We start from the raw sequence: 10226 nt of genomic DNA, 5'->3' as shown, positions 1-10226 counted from the left end.
CAAGGCAAGGCAAGGCAAGGCATTTTTATTTATATAGCGCATTTCATACCAAGAGGCAACTCAATGTGCTTTACATAAAAACAGAACAAATTAGAACACACAGTTAAAAGCAAGAAAAAAGAAAAAGAAAAAAAGAAAAGAGAAAAAAAAAGAAAAAGAAAAGTGTATTATATATATACATATATTAAAACGATTAAGAGGACTTACAGTGTAAATCCAAGATTACGATTTAAAATGATTTAAAAGGGCTCAGCCATATGCACATGAAAAAAGAAATGTTTTTAACCTGGATTTAAAAGTGCTTACAGTTGGGGCTGATTTCAGCTCTGCTGGTAGTTTGTTCCATTTGTGTGCAGCGTAACAGCTAAATGCTGCTTCACCGTGTTTGGTTTTAACTCTGTGCTCCACTATCTGACCTGAGTCAGTCGATCTCAGAGCTCGACTGGGTTTATACATTGCTAACATGTCATTCATGTATTCTGGACCTAAACCATTCAGTGATTTGTAAACCAGTAGCAGAACTTTAAAATCTATTCTGTAGCTGACTGGGAGCCAATGTAAAGACTTAAGAACTGGGGTGATATGCTCTGATTTCTTTGTTCTGGTTAAAACTCGAGCTGCAGCGTTCTGGATGAGCTGCAGCTGTTTGATACTTTTTTGGGGGAGTCCAGTCAGAAGACCGTTACAGTAGTCAAGTCTATTGGAAATGAAAGCATGAATCAGCTTCTCCTGATCTGTTTGCGACATAAAGCCCTTAATTCTGGATATGTTCTTAAGTTGATAAAAGGCTGTTTTGGTGATTGATTTGATATGACTGTTGAAGGTCAGATCTGAGTCTATCAGCACGCCAAGGTTTCGGACCTGGTCTTTAGTTTCTAGAGACAGTGACTCAAGGTGTTTACTGACAGTAACCCTCTTCTCTTTATTGCCAAAAACAATGACCTCAGTTTTTTCTTGATTTAACTGCAGGAAGTTTTGGTTCATCCAATTTTTGACTTTCTCTAAACAGTGACACAATGACTCTATTTGACTGCAGTCATCTGGAGACAATGCAAGATATATCTGTGTGTCATCTGCATAACTATGATAGTTGACATTTGAATTGTGGAGAATTTGACCCAGAGGCAACATATATAGGCTGAACAGAAGGGGTCCAAGAACTGACCCCTGGGGAACTCCATATGTCATAGCCACTGGATCGGATTGATAGCTTCCAATGGTCACAAAATAACTCCGCTCCTCCAAGTAGGACCTCAACCAATGTAGTACTGTTCCACTGAGTCCTGCCCAGGTTTCCAACCTGTTCAGCAGTATACTGTGGTCTACAGTGTCGAAAGCAGCACTGAGATCCAACAGGACCAGAACTGACACCTTGCCTGAGTCAGTGTTCAACCTTATATCATTCAACACTCTAATGAGAGCTGTTTCTGTACTGTGGTGAGGTCGAAAGCCTGATTGAAATTTATCAAAGAGTCCACTGGAGTTTAAAAAGTTGCTAAGTTGATTAAAAACCACTTTCTCAATGATCTTGGCTATAAAAGGGAGATTTGAGATAGGTCTGTAGTTGGTTAACATGGAAGCATCCAGCGTTCTCTTTTTTAAGAGTGGTTTGATGGCAGCTACTTTTAGGGCTTTAGGAAACGTGCCTGATTGAAGTGAGCAATTTATTATTTGCTGCAGATCTGTTTGGACAGAGCTTACAATAGTTTTAAAAAAGTCAGATGGCATTGTGTCAAGACAGTATGTCGATGGTTTAAGATGCTGAACTGTGTGCTCTATGGTTTTTTGGTCAATTGTATTAAATTCTGACATCATAGCTGATTTATTCCTAGGTGGTTTTAAGGATGGTGTCATTTTATTATTTCGACGATTTGTGTCGATATTTTGTCTTATAGATGTGATTTTTTCATTGAAAAAGCAAGCAAATTCATTGCATTTTTCTGTGGAAGAAAGTTCTGAAACTATCTCTTTTGGGGGGGTTGTAAGCTTATCAACCAAAGCAAACAGAGTGCGAGTGTTGTTGATATTCTTATTAATCATTTCAGATAAGTGTTGCTGTCTAGCCTTGAGTAACCCGTGGTTAAAATTAAAAATACTTTGTTTGTAGAGGTCATGGTGAATTTGAAGTTTAGTTTTTCTCCATTTACGCTCAGCTTTCCTGCATTCTGTTTTCAAAGCCTTCACCATCATAGTGTTCCTCCATGGTGTTCTCTGTCTGCTCAAGATCATCTTAGTTTTAATAGGTGCAACAGTATCCATGACATTTGAGATTTTCAAGTTGAAATTATCCAAGAGTTCAGCAACTGTCTCTGCATTTACGGCTGGTGCCATAGCTATAGCCTCCATAAACTTAGCACTGGTATTCTCATTTATGTACCTTTTTCTAACAGACACAGAGGTTAACTGAGTGTTTGGAGTTATCTGTAAGTCAAAGAACACACAGAAATGATCTGAAAGAGCCAAGTCCTTAATATTAACAGAAGAAATGTCAACACCTTTGGAGATAACCAGATCCAGAGTGTGGCCTCGAGTGTGTGTGGGCCCTTTCACATGTTGGGAGAGGCAAAAAGTGTCCAGTAGAGAACAAAGTTCTTTGGCATTTGTGTCCATGTTATTGTCTATGTGAATATTAAAATCCCCCGTTATGATAAAAAAGTTGTAGTCCGTGCAGATAACTGACAGCAGTTCAGCAAACTCATCAAAGAATTTTCCTGGGTATTTTGGTGGTCTATAAATGATTAGAAAAATAACTTTTGGATCCCCCTTTACTAAAAAACAGAGATATTCAAAAGAGCTAAAATCACCAAATAAAGTTTCCTTGCACTGAAATACTGATTTAAAAATGGCAGTGCACCACTGCACTTTACTCACATAGCTGCTCAATACTGTAAATGTGTATATATACAAACTAACTCCCCTCTAAGTTTACACTTGAGTTTTACCATCTATATTTTATTTTATATTACAGTCTATATTTTGTTCTATTTTTCTCGGTGTACATTTACACATATCTATTAATGCTCGGTTAACAATAAAAAACTGCAATTTAACAGCATAAAACAGTACTTTCTGCACTTTACCTCCCCATATGCACTATCGTCCCTTCACAATGATATGAAACATTATCTAAAATCCATCTGCAGCTTACTGATGATTGTGGGCTTAAGTTTCTTTTTTGATGATAAGTCACTTCTTTATTAATCAAACTCACACTACACATTTTTTTGTGACAAGACGTGACTGGCTGTTCTTGAACTTGACTTTGGACAGCACAACTTTGTCATCATTCCAACCAGAGCTGTCCATGTGGAGTTCAACTGAGGAGGTAAAGTTATGCTCATCTCACGAAATTAGCAGTGTTCAGTATTGTTTTGCCTGCATGATTATTGAACTGTTGACATTTCAGATAATGTTTCATTAGGTCAGGTGGCTAGAATTGGTGAAGCAAGCTTGAGCTAGCTCTAGTTAGCTTGTAGCTAGCTTATCTTATCATCTTATTTATTTATTTGATTTGATTTACAAATTCTTACAAATATATCAAATATATTAACAACACACTAATCACCTTGTGTTTACTTTTGCTATTACAGAGCTGACTGTACAACTGCAAACGGGAAGGAACAGGAGGATTGTAAAAAGGAGTGAGGACCGGGAATTGCCACCATGTCTTAGCTGATGGAGAAGTGACGTGTGTCACTTTGTTCTTCCTTGGAGCATTAAAACCAAAGCAAAAACATTTTATTATGTACTACGTTGTAGTAATGTCTGTCTTGCTCATTCAGTTTAGAAATGGAAAAAAAATCAACTTCCTCAACCTCACTTGATCAGTTCATCACATAGGCAAGTCTGTTCATTTAAACTGTATGATAATTTCATATTAGCCAAGTATTGCCTTGTTGTCCTAACATACAGTACTTTGTTGTTCCTAAATGTCATAAGGTTTCCTTTTCTCTTTGTTGTCAAAGACAAACTAGAGCAAGATGATATCATGTGACATGTGTGCTAAGACTTGCACTGATAAGTTAACATGTGAGGCACATGCGGACCCACAGTTGTACACCGAATGGTTCTTTTAAGTGTGTTTTTCCTGGACGTCATAGAACTTTCCAAAAGTTCAGAACATTTAAATCTCACAGCTACTGTCACTGTCGTGGCCAGTCTAGGTCTACATTATGTGCTGTTGATTTAATTTGTCATGTTGGCTTGTGGAGTACTAAATGTGACAATACTCAGAGCTTTTTCTCACATTTGAAAGTACATATCAGAGAGGGGAAAGAGGTGGCATGCCCTGTCAGAAACTGTGACAATAAATTTAAAGTCCAGTCTTTATTCACATATTTCAAGGAACATAACAAGTCCTCAGAAGAAGGTTTGATGGAGTGCATTGTGATTCCATCAAGTTCCTGAGATATTGATGGAGATAGTGATATACAGATTTATGATCCAGCTTAGTTGAGTTGTGAACAGAGCTTTGCCTAGGGACTGTGGAAGAAATTCAGTTCTTCAGAAATTTAGCAATGTTTTATCTCAAGTTGCAAGCCAAATTTCTCCTTCCAGCTTCTGTGATTCAGACTATCATAGAGGACTATCAACATAAGTATGACATCAGTCATGTCATACTTATGTTTCGTTCTCTCTCGTCCATAAGTCTGTTTCATATTTTTATATGCTATTCAGTTTTGGTTTGTTTTACAGGCACTCGTCATCAGTGATTGAGTATACTAGCCAAACGCTCATTGTTCACATTTTCCTGTGCTAAAGACTTGTTTCCAAACTAGACTGTTCTGTTAGACTGTTCTTGAAGCTATTTCAATTCAGTGTCTCATGAGTTCAGTAAATCCTGTCATTAATAATTTTATTGGAGACAGTTTATTCCAAATATGGCAATGCCACAACTTGTCATTTTTGTATTTCAAATGTACGGTACAAGTCTGCTGTACAAATGAGGGTTTGTAATAAACTACAGCAATGTTATAGAATGTACACCACTGGTCAAAAGTTTTAGAACACCACACTTCTTCCAGTTTTTTACTGAAAATTATTCAGTTAAGTGTCTCATTGCACTCTGAAATGAAAGCATAGAACAAATAAGCAATATGAGTTGAAAAAGAAATCATGGAATCAATTTATCGACCAAAATGTATTCTAAACTTTTGACTCATCAAAGTAGCCACCTTTGGCAGATATAACTGAACACACTTGTGGCATTCTTTCTACAATAGAAATCAAATATTCTTCAGAAAGTTCTTCCCAAGTCTGTTGCAGAAGTTCCCATAAATGTGTGGCACTTGTAGTTTGCTTGGCTTTCACTCTTCTGTCCAGTTCATCCCAAACCAGCTCGATGGGGTTTAAGTCTGGAGACTGTGCTGGCCACTCCATGTTTTCAAGCTTACCATCTTGTTCTTTTTTCCTGAGGTAGTTCTGGCATAGCTTGGACTTGTGTTTTGGGTCATTATCTTGCTGTAGGATGAACCTCTGACCAATTAGGCGCATACCAGAGGGTATTGCATGGCGCTGCAGAATGCTGTGGTAGCCGTTTTTGGGTCAGGGTGCCTCTCACTCTGTACAAGTCACCGACCCTGGATCCAGCAAAACAGCCCCAGACCATCACACTTCCTCCTCCATGTTTGACAGTTGATGTCACACGCTGTGGAACCATCCTCTCGCCTACTTGACGGTGTACAAAGATCCTGCGTGATAAACCGAAGATTTGAAATTTTGATTCATCAGTCCATAATACCTTCTTCCGGTCTTCAGTAGTCAAATGGCTGTGTTTCATGGCCCAGGTGAGCCTCTTTGTCTTATTCTGACATCTTAGCAACGGCTTTCTTCCTGCAACTCGTCCTGTCAAACCTGCAGCTCGAAGTCTTCTCTCCATAGTTGAAACTAAGACTTGCTTACTACGACCACTATTAAGCTGTGCTTGAAGCTGTGTCCTGTGAGCCGCCTATCACGCAAGCTGTTAACTCTCAGAAACTTGTCCTCTGATTCAGTTGTGGCTTTGGGTCTGCCAGACCTCTTCCTGTCAGAGTTTCCCCCGGTTTCTGAGTGCCTTTTGATGGTGAAGAAAACTGTACTCACTGACACCTTGACTTTCTTTGCAATTTCCCTGTAGGAAAGACACATTTTTAAGTGTTATGATGGTCTGTCTCTCTTCCATTGTTAATTGCCTTTTTCTCGCCATTTTTGTAGCAACACACTACTTTCTGCAGTACAATACTGTTCACCTGATGCTCATGAGGGTCTGGTACCAGAGTGTGTTCCAACTCTGCATTTATGCAGACAGAGGGGGTTGTAAGTAACCAAGAAAAGTTGGAACACCTGTAGGAATTAGTAGCACCAGCTTTCAAGGCTGATTCAACCTTCATTGCTGCAGAAAAGCTTTAAATTGTTAACCCACTTCGTGTTCCCTGAAAGAGGCCTTTTTATGTAATTCTGAAATATACATTATTTTTCAGTTTTAGGTAACCAAACCTTTTTTTTTTAACCTGTGGCTGTTCAGTATTTACCTTTGTACTAGAGATGCACCGATTACAATTTTCCCGGCCGATTCCGATTTCCGATTTTTCATTGAGTTTGACCTGCCGATACCGATTTTGGCCGATTCCAATTTCATTTTTTCTAACCACTTTACAACACACACAAAGATTCATTTTCTCTTCTTTAATAGAATATTAATATTATCTTTTCTTTAATAGAGCATTTTTTGAACAGATAATCGCTATCACTATAAAAATATAACTATATAAATGACTCCTGGTGTGGAAAAAAAAGAAAAAAAAAGAAAATAGGCCTATTTGTGGAAAAAAAAAATGTAATATTTGAGTTACATAAAAGCTTTTTATTTGTTTTCATCCTAATTGTCCTTGAAATAGTGGTCAAGAACCCCCCCACCCCCACACAAAAATGGTTTGGCCACTGATCAAAATTTGATGTTGCCGTTTGATTTGAAGTTCAGTACGCTCAAAATGTCCGGTCAGCATAAGTCCGGTGCTCAGAAAAGGAAAGAAAAGAGAAGAAGAAAATAGAGGCCTTAAAGATTTTCTTAACAAATATTTAAAAAAAGGTGGTGACGGTGAAGCTGGGACTAGTAAAGTGAATGTAGGTTAGAAACAGCGCAGCCAACGTTTACCAGCCTTGTAACGTAACCTAACAGGCTAGCTCTAATGTTAACGTCCATTAACTTGTATAAAAGCCCGACACAACACGTTATCTTTGACAGAAACAGTTGAGTTTGGTAGCTCCGTCAGAGAGGGTGAGAGAGAGAGGAGAGAGACCCAGCTGCAGCCAGGTGACAGAGAGAGTGATGCGGGAGGGGCCCGCTGTCCCGGAGCGGAGGGACAGAGTCAGGCTACCGTTGAGAGAAGAAAGAGAAGGTCACGGTGGAGCGCGGGGGGGGGGGGGGGGGGGGGGGCATCTAAGGTTATCTCGTCCCGGGCCCAGGCAAGACTGTCAGCTGACCTGCGTGTGATGCTGATGTTGCGCGATGTAAATCATGCGGCGCCCGAGTGCATTTGACCGGCAAAAAATCGGCATATGTCAGACTGACCGGCCGGTCTCCGGTCATGGCCGATCACGTGAAAATCGGCCGATTCCGGTCACCAGCCGATAAATCGGTGCATCTCTACTTTGTACCATTTCAAGCTATTCATTGGACTTGCACGACCTGAACTGCAATAAATAACTGGAAAAATTAGGGTGTTCTAAAACTTTTGACCGGTAGTGTATTCTCTTGTGTTCTATACCAAGGGTTCTCAAACTTATTACTCAGCATTCTGCATCTGTTTTTTTTTTATTTGGTAAGAGGTCAGGTATGATTGGTGACAACCGAGTAACATTTTTGGGCCAGCATGCAAACAAACCTTATGTTGAAGATAGAAACTGAAGCAGACACGGGTCAGACAGAAAATTTATTTCAAAATAGAAAACGTTACTGCGCTTCCTTTGAGGTAAAGTTATTAAGTTGAATAAGTTATTAGTTAAATACGTTATAAAGTGAGTTGTCTATGCCATCGGTTCTGGGAAACAGCGTTAGAGTGAGCACTCGTTTCACTATCCACTCTGTGCTACTCTCCTACTCTGTCTCCTCCGCTAGCTTAACCTTCAAGTTAACTTCAGTTGAGCGCAACAGGCGAACAGTGCTGGATACATGTTGTTGCTGAATGTCTCTGTGGCATGCTTAAGGAGAAGCACAAGCACAAGAAGGCAAGTCTTAAGTAAAATGGAAGAACAGTCAAGCCTTGTATGTTTATTGTAGGACTTTTGCATGCTCTGTTGGGTCCAGGTCAAGGTTATAATAGTTTTGGATTTTTCATTTTAGTTTAGTTTTATTTCGTTTTGACTTTTTTCCCTCCAATTCAGATAGTTTTAATTAGTTTTTAGTGTGGGTTTGCTAGTTTTTATTAGTTTTTATATTTCCAGAAATGCTTAGTTTTAGTTTAGTTTTTATTAGTTTTTTCATACTTTGGGTTATTTGTCAGGTGCAGGATTCAAAAAGGTCAGAGTGAGTATTGTATAATAAAATTCAACAAAAGATACGTTTAAAAAATGAGGGTGAGTTAATAATGACTGACTTTTTATTTTTGGGTGAACTATTCCCTTACTCCTTCTTACGGGGGGCGGTGGCGGCGGACTCACAGAGGCTAGCTTGTTTTGGTACTCGACATTAGCCGCCTTGTGCGAGCTTCTTAAACGGACTTTGAGATTCGTGGAGTTTTTCCCCTTGAGAAGCAAGCCACATATTTTGTCACAGTCTGTTTCCACTACAATACACTTGCTTTTATCTTTCTCATCGTCATATTCAAAAAAGTCCCATACAGGACTTTGCCACTTTCTCCCAGCTTTTGCTGCAACTGCCATGGTGCTGCCAGGTGACGTCACGGACCGTGAGGTGCAGTAAAGTGCTGCTGCTGCTGCTGCTGCTGCTGCTGCCAGCTGGTGTAAAACTGCCGGAGCGGAATAAATCGATCATACGAATTCAACCAATTGAGGCTTATAATTAAATTGACAGAGACGAAAACGAAGGTAATTATATCTATAATTTCAGTTCGTTTTAGTTTGTTTTCTAAACACGCAATTAATTTTCCTTTTTATTTATTTCAGTTAACGAAATAGTTTTTTCAATTTTAGTTTTCATTATTTCGTTCGTTTTCGTTAACGATAATAACCTTGGTCCAGATTGACTTGCCGTTCAGTCCGGAATTTCAGAAGCTCTGTATTTACTTTTTGTAATTTATTGGGATTTATAGGAATTAAATGCAAAAATAGCAGATTTCATTACCCTTTGTGAATAAAACAGTAACACACTGTAAAATTACCATAACCCACAGTTATCCTACTGTCATATACTGTAATCCAAAATACAGCAATATACTGTTAATATAAATTACAGTAGATGCTCTGGTAAATTGCCACAAACTAGTTATCATGTACTATAATCCAAAATATGGTGATATACTGTTGAAAATTACAGTAAATGCGCAGTGAAACTACCTTAACACCTACCATTATCCTACAGTTGTGTACTGTTATCCAAAATACGGTACTATACTGTTAAAATAAATTACAGTAGATGCAGTGTAAAATATCAGTAAAATACTGGTGTCCCTGCTGCCAGTATTTTACTGTTATATACTGAAATTCTTTACAGTGCAGCGTATAGGGAAAATTCATAATTGCATACTGTGTGGTCAAGTATAAAGGTTCCACTAGCTGCCATTTAGCAGAAATGGCAGAAGCACCTCCATCCAACAAATCTGCATGGTGTTCAGACTACTCATCTGAAAGTTGCAACAACTAACAAAGTTTCAACCCACATATGTGAGTGCCTCAGTTTAGTCTTATAAAAAAAAAAAACACAATGCCCAGTATACACTGCCTGGCCTAAAAAAAAAAAAAAAAAAAAAATGGTCACACAATGGTCAGACAGCCTTTAGCTTTGATTACACCACGCATTCGCTGTGGTATTGATAGGTAAAAAGCTGTTAGCATCCAAACTGCTCACACTATCTCAATCACAGTACACACCTGACTCAAACAAAAGCGTACACCTGTGTAATCACTGATAACAACAACGTACGTCATCAGGCATCATACATGTGCAAAAAAAATCATATTAAATGATAAACTATCACAATCAAATTAGATCTTAAATCTAAGTGTTCAAATGTTAACTAATATTATGCAAACTTCTGAAAACAACATTTTCACCTGATTTGGCTCTTACA

At 38.6% G+C, this 10226-nt stretch overlaps 1 protein-coding gene across 1 annotated transcript in view; it reads right to left on the bottom strand.

The window, feature by feature from the left end:
* The window catches only part of ube2j1 (ubiquitin-conjugating enzyme E2, J1), a 60029-nt gene that overhangs the window by 46932 nt on the left and 2871 nt on the right, over positions 1 to 10226 (bottom strand). The gene's annotated exons all lie outside the window — the stretch shown is intronic.

The sequence above is a fragment of the Chelon labrosus genome, assembly GCF_963514085.1.
Source record: "Chelon labrosus genome assembly, chromosome: 14".
Lineage (NCBI taxonomy): Eukaryota > Metazoa > Chordata > Actinopteri > Mugiliformes > Mugilidae > Chelon > Chelon labrosus.
Note: the sequence above shows the minus strand (reverse complement) of the source record. Positions and strands in the feature narration are given on the sequence as shown.